The sequence below is a fragment of the Caretta caretta genome, chromosome 3, assembly GCF_965140235.1.
Source record: "Caretta caretta isolate rCarCar2 chromosome 3, rCarCar1.hap1, whole genome shotgun sequence".
NCBI classification, from domain to species: domain Eukaryota; kingdom Metazoa; phylum Chordata; order Testudines; family Cheloniidae; genus Caretta; species Caretta caretta.
The window spans coordinates 195,170,644-195,184,142 of NC_134208.1; the positions used below are offsets into that span (position 1 = coordinate 195,170,644).

The following is a 13,499-nucleotide window of genomic DNA, read 5'->3' on the forward strand; positions in this document are numbered from 1 at the left end:
GCCTATAGGTTGCTGAGGGGTATGGATCTAGTTCTATCAGTAACATGGAACACCTGAAAATGAAAGGCTTTACAAAGGGAGGTCCCTAATTTTGCAAAGATTCATGTGCGTTTAACTTTAAGCACGAGTGATCCCCTCTTATGTCAACTGCAGTATTCACAGGCTTAAAAACAAGCATATGCTTAAGCCTTTGCAGATCAGGGCCTATGATTTTGCAATATTTCTCAGAATCTATGTTCTCGATTCTTGAAATAAGTTCTTTCTTCTAAAGATCTTATCCAACTCCCAGTGACTTCAGTGGAAGCTGGGTCAGACAAGTATTGTGTATGCTCTTTCTCTGTAAATCACCCTCTAGATGTAGTGATGACTGACAATTTACAAAGCTGCAATTGGACAGATATCCTCAACAAATGTGTATGAAATGCATGATCTTATCTTCCCAAATAGGAAAAAATGGGGCATTTATTTGAATGTGATAATGGCAGTGTAAATGTTGTAAAATAAAGCACATGATTTGAACTAAGGGGGAGGGGGAGAGGGAGAAATCTAATACAAACGTTACTCTACCATGGATCAGTGTGTGCACTTCACAATCCCTGATAAACTGTGCATCAAGCAAGAGGATTATCTAAAAATCATACACTCTGTAAAATTATTCAAACTATGGAAACAAGTCATGACAAATATTGCTGTTTTCCAGCATATTCCAAGTAATTCTTTTCTATAACAATAAACAATCAAATTAAGGACAAAAATCATCACTTATCACAGGAGTGGGATGATGTTAGCTTAACTTTAAATGAGAAAAAAAAATTATTTTAATTGCCACTTCATCATGTAGGCCACTTTAAGACTGTTTTAATTCACAGATTTTTCAAGCCATAACAGACAATTATGATCATCTAATCTAATCTCCGATAACTTTAAATCAGTATCAGTCTGGGCTGGGATTGAACCAGAAACCTGGCCTAATCCTCCCAACCTCAAGCAGTAGGGTTGCCAACTTTCTACCCCATAAAAGTGAACACCCTAGCCCCACTCCTTCCCTGAGGCCCGCCCCACCCCGCCCCTTTTCCGAGGCCCCACCCCCACTCACTCCATTCCCCCTCCCTCCGTCACTCGCTCTCCCCCACCCTCACTCACTTTCTCTGGGCTGGGGTACGGATGAGGGAGGGTGTTAGGGCTCCGGCTGGGGGTGCGGGCTCTGGGGTGGTGCCAGAACTTAGGGGTTCAGCGTGTAGGAGGGGACTCCAGGCTGGGACAGGAGGTTGGGGTGCGGGCTCTGGGGTGGGGCTGGGAATGAGAGATGTGGAGTACAGGAGGGGGCTGGAACCAAGGGGTTTGAAGTGTGGGAGCGGGCTCAGAGCGGGAGGTTGGGGTGCAGGAGGGGACATGGGCTCCAGGAGGGAATTTGGGTGCAGGAGGGGGCTCAGGGCTGGGGTTGGGGGACAGAAGAGGGTGCAGGCTCTGGGAGGGGGCTCAGGACTGGGGCAGGGGGTTGAAGTGCAGGAGGGGATTTGGGGTGCGGGCTTGAGCCTCAGGCGCTTACCTCAGGCAGCTCCCTGGTCTCCAGTGCAGCAGGGCTCAGGCAGGCTTCCTGCCTGCCCTAGCTCCGTGCAGCTCCCAGAAGTGGCTGGCATGTCCGGCTCCTAGGTGCAGGGGCAGCCAGACAGCTCTGCACGGTGCACACTGCTTGTGCCCGGAGGCGGCACCCCACAGCTCCCATTGGCCATGTGGTTCCCAGCCAATGGGAGCCGTGGAGCCAGCGCTCGGGGCGGGAGCAGTGCGTGGAGCTTCCATGATTGCCCCTGCGCCTAGGTGCTGCAGGGACATGCCAGCTGCTTCTGGAAGCCATGTAGAGCCAGGCAAGGAGCCTGTCTTAGCCCTGTTGCACTGCCGACCAGACTTTTAATGGCCCGGTCAGCAGTGCTGACCAGATCCGCCAGGGTCCGTTTTCGACCAGGCGTTCCAGTCGAAAACCGGACACCTATCAAGCAGTCTAGCCACTCCCAAGATTGGAAAGGCTGAGAAACATCACTTAAATCCTTAATGTGGAGCTTAAGCAGTTAAAAGGTGCTCCACTGCACTGAGAAGAACTGCAGCCTTACTGTTTTTGTAATACTGACTTCCATTTCATGCATTCATTATATTGTGATGGAAGTATGAATCAGGGTGTGGCTGATGTTCCACAGTCTTCCTGAACTGATGGTAAACATGTGAAAGGCCACATATTCTGTTACTGCAAATGAAAGTAAGTCAATACCTAAGCACTAGATCTATACATCTGTATCCATCTGTAAACAGTGAACATGTTTGTGTGACTAAAATGTTTGTGTATGCTTATTGTGCCAGATTCGTATGCGGTGATCGACTTGACAGGGCCTCTGTAAAAGAAGTTGGGACTGTTCAAGTTCAATATACTGGCAATCACCACAATATTGAAGGAGCATGTGGTTATTTTTCATTGGAATTCTTTCTGCAATGGAAGCCTCATTTACAAATGAAGTCAACAGGGAGGGAAGACACCAGGGACTGAACCACAGGGGATTGTCCTATCTTTGGGGCAGACAATGATACAAGTAGAAGGCAAGGAGACACCCCTATATCTTGCACCAGAGGTCGTACTTGGACAGTAAATTTACATTAATGAAAATTGGGTCTCAGCCAGGCTTGGTTGAAACGCTGAAAAGACATTTGGGGTGAGTTAAACTTTCTTAGGCAGAAAGTTAAGTTTAATCAATAGAAGGTGTGTTATGATCTGGTTTGATATGGAACCTTTCTGTTTCCATTATCCTTTTCCACTATCTTTTAAATCTTAATCTTTGACGATAAAATTATGATTGTTTTCACTATAAATATAACTCAGTGCTGTGGTGTGGTGTCATTGAAGTCGCTGTGTACACTATTCCTTTGGGACAGCAAACCTGATACAACTGTGAGTCTTTAGTGGATAAAGAGCTGAACACCAGAGGAAAACCCTTAAAAGTTGCTCAGACTCTGGGGTACACCTCTTGTTAACCTGAAAAACAAAGTAAGGGCTGACATTGCCCAGAACAGCTTGTTTGGGTGGCTAATAGACTAGAGGTGTCAGAGAGCTCACATCCAGTTAAGCACAATCATGCCTTCCTCTTGCTGGAGGCCGAAGGAGGGCAGGGGTGGGGGGGACAAGATGACTCACATTCCTGGGCACTGTGAGAAAGCATCGCAGTCATTCTCTGTGGTACCCTTGAATTCTCCTTTCAACTTTCTTGTTTTATGCTGTGACTTATCGATTTCAGAATCATGCAGAAATGCAAAGAGTTTAGCAATCCATTCTTTAGGCACTGTGTATCTCAGTCTTTCCAGTACACTCCCAAGGCTGGACATTCGATTGCTGTACACCTGCCCAGTCCAATTTGGGATGGAGGAAATGTTGCAATTGAAAGTACTTGTAAATCTCTCTTTTTTTTTTTTTTTGAGCTTCTATTGTGTTAACTGTTCAAATGATTTCAAGTTTGAGCTCTGAAAGCACTGGTCTAAGTGAATCAAAATATTTTGCTTTCATCTAGTTATACCATCATGGGGAGGGGTCAGGAGCACAGACTGAGGCCATGTCTACACCATGGGCACTACAGTAACATAGCTACAGTGCCGTGACTATGCTGCTGTAATCCTGTAGCACAAACACAGACTACAGTGGCAGGAGGGGTTTTTCCATTGCTGTAGGAACTCCACCTCCCCAAGCCAAGGTAGCTTGGTTGAAAGCAGCTTTCTTCTGTTCACCTACCTGCGTCTACACTGGAGGTGTAGCATAGTGCCGTAGCTATGTTGACCTACATTTTCAGGGGACCCCAGAGGCCTAAATGGTCAGAAATACATGCTAGATAGGGCAGGGAGGCTCTAGACTTAATTTCTTAAGTGTTTCCAAACAGTAAAGGTGTTTTTAACCTTTGTGTCAGAAGAACATATTATAATATTTGTAGAGTTTATGCACATGCTTAACTTCATGTCAACAGGTCTACTCATGTGCTTTAAGTAAGGAATGTGCTTGAGTGGGGCCCTATTTGGAAATTCCCAGCAATACATGATGTTGTAGCATTAACTGTATTTTACCTAAGTCATTAAACAACATCTTTACTATAACCATGCATGTAAAACCATCAACAGAAAAAAAATCCACTGTAAAATAACACACAAAATATATAAAAAAAAGGAGGACTTGTGGCACCTTAGGCTAACAAATTTATTTGAGCATAAGCTTTCGTAAGCTTCAGCTCACTTCATCGGATGCATTCAGTGGAAAATACAGTGAGGAGATTTATATACACAGAGAACATGAAACAATGGGAGTTATCATACACACTGTAACCAGAGTGATCAGGTAAGGTGAGCTATTACCAGCAGGAGGGCGGAGTGGGGGGAGGGGGAGACCTTTTGTAGTGATAATCAAGGTGGGCCATTTCCAGCAGTTGACAAGAACATCTGAGGAACAGCGGGGGAGATAAACATGGGGAAATAGTTTTACTTTGTGTAATGACACATCCACTCCCAGTCTTTATTCAAGCCTAAGTTAATTGTATCCAGTTTGCAAATTAATTCCAATTCAGCAGTCTCTCGTTGGAGTCTGTTTTTGAAGTTTTTTTGTTGAAGAATTGCCACTTTTAGGTCTGTAATCGAGTGACCAAAGAGATTGAAGTGTTCTCTGACTGGTTTTTGAATGTTACAATTCTTGATGTCTGATTTGTGTCCATTTATTCCCGCCCTGCTGTTCCTCAGACGTTCTTGTCAACTGCTGGAAATGGCCCACCTTGATTATCACTACAAAAGGTCTCCCCTCCTGCTGGTAATAGCTCACCTTACCTGATCACTCTCATTACAGTGTGTATGGTAACACCCATTGTTTCATGTTCTCTGTGTATATAAATCTCTCCACTGTATTTTCCACAGAACGCATCCGATGAAGTGAGCTGTAGCTCATGAAAGCTTAAGCTCAAATAAATTTGTTAGTCTCTAGGGAGCCACAAGTACTCCTTTTCTTTTTGCGAATACAGACTAACACGGCTGCTACCCTGAACTCAGTCATGTGGTAGTCTGCCTCTTCTTGTGACTCAGCCTTCCAGCCACGTCACTTTTAGTCCCACCACTTCTGGGGTATCAATATGCCAAACAACACTGGTCATCAAATATGACATATTCCTCTCTTCCGGGGCTCTTTTCCTGTTCCACTTTTTTGTCAGAGTAGTGCCCCTCCGCTTCTTCTCCCTGGAGTCTCTTAACCAAACTCAGAAGGGAAAGGCAAACCACAATAAAAGCAACTTCTGCCCCTTCCTCATGCTTAAACTTTTAATCCATCCTGGGTCCTCCCCCAGCTCTCTGTTCCTCTGCAGAATGCTGGCTCTCAAGCGTTACCACACTGGAGCCTTGCCTCTACTCTGGATCCTTCACTCCTATCTACCCCCTAGGCCATCTGCTCATCAGTTGGGTTTCTCTCAGACCCAATCCAGGATTCTCCTTCACCCCTGCTTCCCTCTCCCATCAGGCCCATCACAGGGAAGTAAATTCCCTTGAAGCTCCTCTTCAGTTGAATGTCTTCCTGGATTTCTTCCCTGGAGGCCCAGGTCTTGCTCTTTTGTCAAGGCTCACTGATGTAGCATTCGCTATCCCACAGTTTCTCTGTATCTCTCCAGTTTCCACCCTCCATTATTCAGAGGCTGCAGCATTCTTTGTCCCTCTTACAGCCTCCTTTTAATCTGTGCTGCCTTTCCTTATACTCACCCACCTAGCTCCTCTCCAGCTTGCCTTCATCTTTAATTAAGCCCGGCCCAACCTCCAGGTGCAGACAGATGGGTTAACTGGCCTCTGAGGCCCACATTAACCCTTTCAGAGGCAGGATACTAGTATGGTGTTAATAACCCATCGCACAATTCCATTCAAGAGCAAAGAACTTTAACACTATCTGTGCCCCAAGGACAACATGTCATGTGCATCTAAGATTAAGATTTGGGTTTATCGTCTTCTGTTTACATCTAAAGCAAGTTATGCACATGAGATAAACCATCGTGCAATGAGGGGAACAGATCTCTAAATGTTTACTACTCAGGCTAGATCAGAGTTCTTAATGGGAACAGGAGAGAGAAGTGAAACGGGTTTTTTTTAATAGCCTAAAAATACTTTTTAAGCATAAAGAAATATAAAAGAACTTCATAAGAGAAGTTAATGAGTATTTTCCATCCATTAACAAAACAGAATGCAATAAAAACCTAACAAGAACTTTAGGACTGCCAGATCTCATGCAAAGCAGCAGCCTTCAGCAATGTGGGCCATATCTCGCTCTCCCACATGATGTTACAACTCTGTAGAGCCTCTATATCCTGCAGGGCTGCTCTCTGTTTATCTCAAAATTACACATTGGTGAAGATACAACACTGCTGACTATAACTCTGTTTCCTTTCCCACTGGCAGGTGACAAAAAATCCTCAACATACATGCTCACCTCCTAGGCCTACACTGAAAAAAGATCCAACGGAAAATCTCAACCAAAGTGAAGAATCTATAGGTTATATTTCAAAACATTACAATCTAAGGAATGCATCTACACTGAACTGTTCGTGTTTGCAAGCTTAGATTATTTGCTTTTGCTATAAACCCTGAGAAGCGTCACTGGGAAAAACATTGATGCTCGTTCTTGTTGCTTTTAAAATACAATCGGCTTCCCAAAGGACTATTCTGATGGATAGATTCAGGACTATAGGGTTTATTCCTCACTCATCCCAAGTCACAGAATGAGTCAGTGACAAAGCCATTTAAACCAGAATATTCAACTTGGATGTTTAAAGATAGGTGCCTAAACTCATATTTAGGCTTCTAAATAAGTTTCAGCCCAAAAGAAGAACTTCTAAAAAAGATGAGAGTATGCAAAAGCAGGAGGTTAGAATGGAAGTCTGCAAATAACCTTAACTATAGACTTAACTAATAACTGTATTATTGTAAAAGATGACACATTAAACCAAAGCAACTATAGGAGCCAGCTAATGCTACAACTAAGTTTGGTGAATTCCATTTTCCTGTCAAAAAGGATCAGTTTGGAATACACTATATTCTTTAAAGTAGTTACAATATAACTTTGCATCATAAACTTTCCTTAAAAACCAGAATGTAGAACAGTCGTATCATGCAGCTAGACACTAAGCTGAAACTGCTGTCTTAAAGTACTCTCACCAATGGCTAATTTTCTGTACTGGAATGATCACATCACAGGGAAAACTGCATTCTCTGTGTGAGTAGTAACACTGTATGCAACAAACAATAAGGAGGGATATACAAATAGAATATGTAACCCTGAGAGACATTCAAAATATCCAATCTTTTCTATGGCTTAGAGCCACCATTGTATCTTTCAGATATTTCATTCAGAAAAGCCAGATGTTTGTAAGTCATTATCCATAGGACCAGCATGGTAGCTTCAAATACCACAAAACTATCATTTAGTATTCATAAATATTAAAGGGATACTGAATAGCTATATATTTCAAGTTGCATAGCAGGGGAAACAATTCAAAGAATAGTTATGTTAATAACAATCAAATTATTCTGATAGTGAGACCAGAGATCAAATCTGAGATCTAGGGGAAATTACTTTTATAATGAGTTATGGTACAAAATCCAATTCTTAAGTCTAAGAGGAGTCCATATCTGACCATTATGTATTTATTACAAACAAAAGAATTACATTAAAAGAACATTAAGGTTGCAAAGTTAAGCATGGAAGAGTTAGGAAATGCCAGAATTAAGGTTGCCCCCACAATCATAATTCAGACCCCTTGTGCATATGCATTATGATTAAGGCTACGTTTTAGTCACAGGTATTTTTAGTAAAAGTCATGGACAGGTCACGGGCAATAAACAAAAAGTCATGGCCCAGTGACCTGTCCATGACTTTTACTAAAAGTACCTGTGACTAAACCTTACCTGCGGGGAGGGGGTGCTCCTAAAGACTGCTGCTGGGGGCGGGGCAGCGCGGGGTGATGCTTCTGTTGCGGGGGGCAGCCCGGGGCCCATTGCCACTGGAGGTAACCCAGGGCCCCCTGCTGCTGGCGGGGGGGATCGTACGGGGCCCCCTGCCACTGCTGTGGGGGACGGCCCGTGGCCCTCCCGCTGCTGCCACCAGTCCGGGCAGGGGGTGGCCCGTAGCGCTGCTGCCACTTTGGGTGAGGGTCAGCCAGGGCCTGCAGGTCTGGCCGGCGACGGCCCAGAGCCCCGCCACCGCTGCTCCAAGGCAGTGCCAGGGACCAGCTACTTGGGGCTGCCGGAGCAGCGGCCAGTGCAGCTGACCCTGGGGCTTCCCCAGCTGCTGGGGTGGTCCTGGGGGGTCAGTGCACCAGCGCTGCAAAATTCACGGAGGTCTCGGAAAGTCATGGAAGCCGTGAATGATTTGCAGCTTTAATTATGACTAGGCTTAGCAGAATTCAATTTTAATATTTTGATAACTTCAACAGATATCAAACTTTATTTTAAGCATTTCTTATTTTTATCTATTCAAATTGTCACAGTTGCAGGAAATTAAGCGGGTTCAGACATTTATTTCATGCCATTGAGATTCAAAACGTTAAAGCTTTATGACCACTAATACACAACTTGTCAACACCATATGTCAAAATATACTAAGTAAATAACTTTGTCAAACTCCAACAATTTCTCAAGTAGCATTTTTCTTACTTTGCCTATCTTTAATTTTCTATGATCATCAATAGAAATATTTTTTCTTCAGTTTGTGTGTACAGTGAAACTGATATTTATTGACATTTACAGATACGTACAAGTCTAAGACGTCCATGCCTAATTACGATACACTATTTTCTCCACATGACCCCTGCTATGTCTTAGTTCTATCTTCTATACTCATTCTGGTCCTGCAGCAGTTAACAACCAAATACTATTTTCAGTAATCTGCTGACATCATCAGTACTTTTGCTGTACACAGACATTTTGGCATTAAAAGGTGTAATAGAACTTAACGGCCTTTGTAAACCCAGCAACCCAGAAACACAGTGGGGAAACGTGCTTTACGCATAGGACAAGGACCAAATCATTAAGGAAAGTACGTTTGTTTTCTAGCTTGTAAGAGGATATTTACAAATGACAGAGAGCAAAAGCAAAAGTCAGCACTATGAAAAAAATGGTGACAAAGTAATTTTAACTTCTACAATGTGGTGAACTGACAAAACAAAGGTTTCAGAGTAGCAGCCATGTTAGTCTGTATTTGCAAAAAGAAAAGGAGGACTTGTGGCACTTTAGAGACTAACAAATGTATCTGAGCATAAGCTTTTGTGAGCTTATACATTTGTTAGTCTCTAAGGTGCCACAAGTCCTCCTTTTCTTTTTGCAAATACAGACTAACATGGCTGCTACTCTGAAACCTGTCATTATGCAAGGCACTGAATTTAGCTGTATGATGAAGTGAGCTGTAGCTCACAAAAGCTGATGTTCAAATACATTTGTTAGTCTCTAAGGTGCCACAAGTACTCCTTTTCTTTTTGACAAAACAAAGCGTATGATTCCTACAGTATCTCTACAGGACTGTTTTGTTCCTTTTAAGGTATTAGACACTATCAACTGATTCTTAGCTCACCTACACCACTGTAAACCAACTGAAATAAGTTGACTTAAACCAGCACAAAACTGGTGTAAGAATGACTTGAAATAGACCCTGCAAATTTAATCAACTTCTGCCTGTGGGGAAGAGAGGTTGTGAAGTGCGTAATGAGCCAAGTTTTCCAAAAACAGCTTCCAATTCTGAGCCTTCAAATAGTTGTTGGCACAAATTACGCCATTTAGATTTGCAAGCACAATCAGGTAGTTGGACATGTACGTGCCACGATTTCCACTCACAATTACCTAAGACTGATCTGACTTCCCTTTAAAATTAAGTTCAATGTATCTGCTAAAAAGAGGTATTTCCCATTTAGAATAAGAAGTAGACTTTGCAGATAAGGAGTTTCCACAGGACAGCAGCCAAAGATGACCTTCTTGGAAATAAAGCTTAGACCGGACGGAAATATTTTTTTTCCCACTACTAATCAATTATGGTGGAATTTTGGTTTTTCATTATCACCTTTTGTAAGGGTCATTCGACTATACAAATTAAATCTTATTTTCCAAAAATCAGTTTCTACAGCTGCTCATGTGTTTGTCCCTCATGTATATTTATACTTACTGGGTTTTCACTTGTTAGGGGCAAACTGAAAATGACTTTTTTTCTGTTTTTTTCAGAGCTAGGAAAGGATTTCACAATGTATTTGCAGACATTCAGTCGCATGTAAAGAATGATACCATTTTTGTCAGTACCCTCTTTAGCCAAGAACAACACAGCGGACCTGCATAGATACTGTTATGCAGGAGGGTGCTGGCTACCGGAAGACACATAGCTCATGCTGTTAGCTACCTTTAATCCAGGATAAATGTACAGTAAAAAGCAAATATTGTAGGCTTCTTTGTGGAGTAAGAAAGCTGAATCAATAACCATCAGCAAAGAGACCAGACCACATGCAAAGCCAGTCAGAAGCAGGGTTACGTGGGCAAGGGGTTCCCCAGGGGCTGATTGAAAACCCAGTAGTTGTGCGTGTCTGTGAGAAGCAGAGAGCTAGGAGAAAGCAAGTGGACAGTGAGAGAAGCATTGGTATCATGACCCTGAGACAGCTCCTTGGGGCACAGGACCAGCTGGAAAGCAGGCATGGATTTCTGTGAAAGGAAACTGCCTCCTGTTGTTTGTTCCTACTGTGTTCAGTGAAATAGGACTTTGTGTAGATTCATTGTAAATACATGGAATATCATCAAAGGAGTACCTAACCTGGCAAGGAACTGAATATTGGCTAATTGCTTGGGCCGAGAGGCAACAGTATTAAAATGCCTCATGGAAATGGCTCTTTGCTTCTAAGATGGGCAAGTTGCTTCTTTGTCCATGACTTGAGAAGGATTGTATGGGAACACAGGACTCATTCTTTTGTCCCTCACTTCTAACGATAGCATGCAACTCTCAACAACCCCTCTTCTACAGGAAAGAAAGGAAGAAGGTTGCCAGATGAGAGGAGCTGACGATTAGTCTGCCGATGGCAACTCATGGGAGACACACAAAGCATGGCACCAGTTAAAGGGGGGGGCACATGACCTCCCCACGTGACTCCACCCTGCCCCGCCCCCAGCCTGGGGCCTCCACGCTCTCCCCATCCCACGTTACCTTGGGGGTAGCCTCTATCCGCCCGCTGCACTCGGTATTGATTTCAGCAGATACAGATATCTGAATCGCAGGGCTCTCCCAGGAATCAGGGCAGCTAAAGAAGCAGAATGTGGAGCCGCCGGGTGGCCCCACGCCGGCAGCTCCTCTGGCGTGGCTGTACCACCCCCAACCCTGTTCTCCATTGTGGCTGTACCATTCCCAGCCCTGCCCTCTGGCGGGGCTGTACAAACCCCAGACAGGAGACACAGCTGCATGGAAGGCCTGGGGGCGGGCCCCAGCGGCCCCATATTCTGCTCTTTTCACTGCTGTGGTTCTCTGCTGAATGTGCCCCACCCCAGGCATCTGGAGGGGGGCATGTAACCCTTCTTGCCCCTCCCAGGTGTCGCCCACCTGCCAGTGGGTCAGGGCCACACTCCTCTCTCCTGCCTTTTTGGGTCTGGAAAAGCAGCTCCCCTTTACTTGCAGCTTCTCTCTCTCAGACATGCATGACCTTGCCAGCCCCCAGGGCATTCAGCTGCAGCTCCTAGCAACAACAGGCATCACACTTTCAGTCTTCATAAAGCTGGTTCCTAGGGGATAGTGGAGTTGAGGCCTTGCCACATGCTAACAGCTGAAAATTTGCGTGTCAGCTTCCCAGGGCTCTGACACGTCCTATCCCAGACATTCATCAGCCCCTTTCCTGTTAAGAAATCAGGGTATTGATGTAAAACACAGCTAATAACTGGTTATTTCTTTACTTTAAAAAACCCCTGATGGTAGGGGTGGTTAAACCTAGTCAATAATTTAAGGCATGACTGGGAGGTTATTTATGCTGCCCCAGGAGCAGACCAAGGACCAAACTATGGCTGAGAGAGTTACAAATGAGGCCCTAGTTCCCCCCTTGCTGCCAGTAATCCACAACCAACTCTATCTATTCCTGTGGTTTACCTCTTCGCTGGCTAGCTATGCTGGCTGGTGTGTTGAGGGGATGGGAGAGCAATCCGGACCCTGCCCACTTGTGTGGGAGGGGGAGTAGTAGCAGCTAAGCAGAGGCCAGTCTACACAACAGTATAACCTGTGATGCAGGTGGCCAGTGCAGGGGAGGAAGGAGGTGACTTAATCCCTTTAATTCCATGTGCAGGTACACAAGGTTAGCCACAGTCTTGGTATTTAGTTCAAGATCACTGAGACCCACGCTACAATGGAACTATTTTGTGCCTTGCATGCCACACAAGAACTCGTAGTGCAGATTGGAACAATAATACAACCCATGGTGTCAGTGAACTGGAGAATAATATGTCCTAACTATGGGCCTGATCCTCCAGACACTTGCCAGGTATAATGCCTACTACAATGAGTAGTCCCATTCAAACCAATAGGACTATTCATGGTAGTAAGCACCATGCTGGTAGCAAGTGTCTGCAGGAGTACACAGTAATCATGACTTATTTCCCTGTGTAAGAATCTTTTTAGAATACGCTTTTGGGGAAGATGCTTTATAATTATTATAAGTGTACAATAAAGTGAGTTATAAAAACAAGTAACAGCAAAAGAAGAGAGAGACTGAACAGAAAGTGAAATGTCTCTTTGTTGCTGTCTGATTAGATGTATAAACAAGTTTCTTCAATTAAAAGTTAAGCAAAACATGTTGGAAGGCTCCTGGAGGAGCCATTATAGTACATTGTGTCTGTGTATAGCCTAGCTTTTATAGTACAGGCTTTTGATTTAATCTATAAAGTAAGTACTTTATTCTGTAAAGTGCTTTGAGACCCTTGGAAATACAAAAACAAACTCCATGCATCTAAAGAAGTGGGGTTTTTACCCATGAAAGCTTATGCCCAAATAAATCTGTTAGTCTTTAAGGTGCCACTGGATTCCTTGTTGTTTTTGTGGATACAGACTAACACGGCTACCCCTCTAATACTTGGAAACACAGTAGAACTTCAAGTTTACAAACAACAATCTTACGAAAAACCAGTGATATGAAGTATTTTTCCAAACAGGAAGAAACAAAATACAGAACAAATGTGATGTTGATGAAGAACAAGTTAACATCCCTCACGTTCTGATGCCTTCAATGCATTGGAAATCGATTTGCAGTGGTTTGAAGAACTGCAAGAAAGTGATGCACTGGAACTTATACACCATGCCTACTGTAATTGTGAGATATTCAGTTTTATGAACACCTCAATCCCCAATTGGTTTGTAAAATAGAGGATCTGCTGTAATAAGGTGCTATATTTATATAGTGCTGAAAATATGGAAGTAATATAAATATATAACATTATTATTCATTCTTTTACAATGC

The 13,499-nt window shown here is 43.7% G+C and overlaps 1 long non-coding RNA gene across 1 annotated transcript in view; it reads right to left on the reverse strand.

Moving 5' to 3' along the window:
• Positions 1-13,499, reverse strand: part of LOC142071465 (uncharacterized) — a 108,025-nt gene that overhangs the window by 94,135 nt on the left and 391 nt on the right. The window lies entirely within an intron of this gene.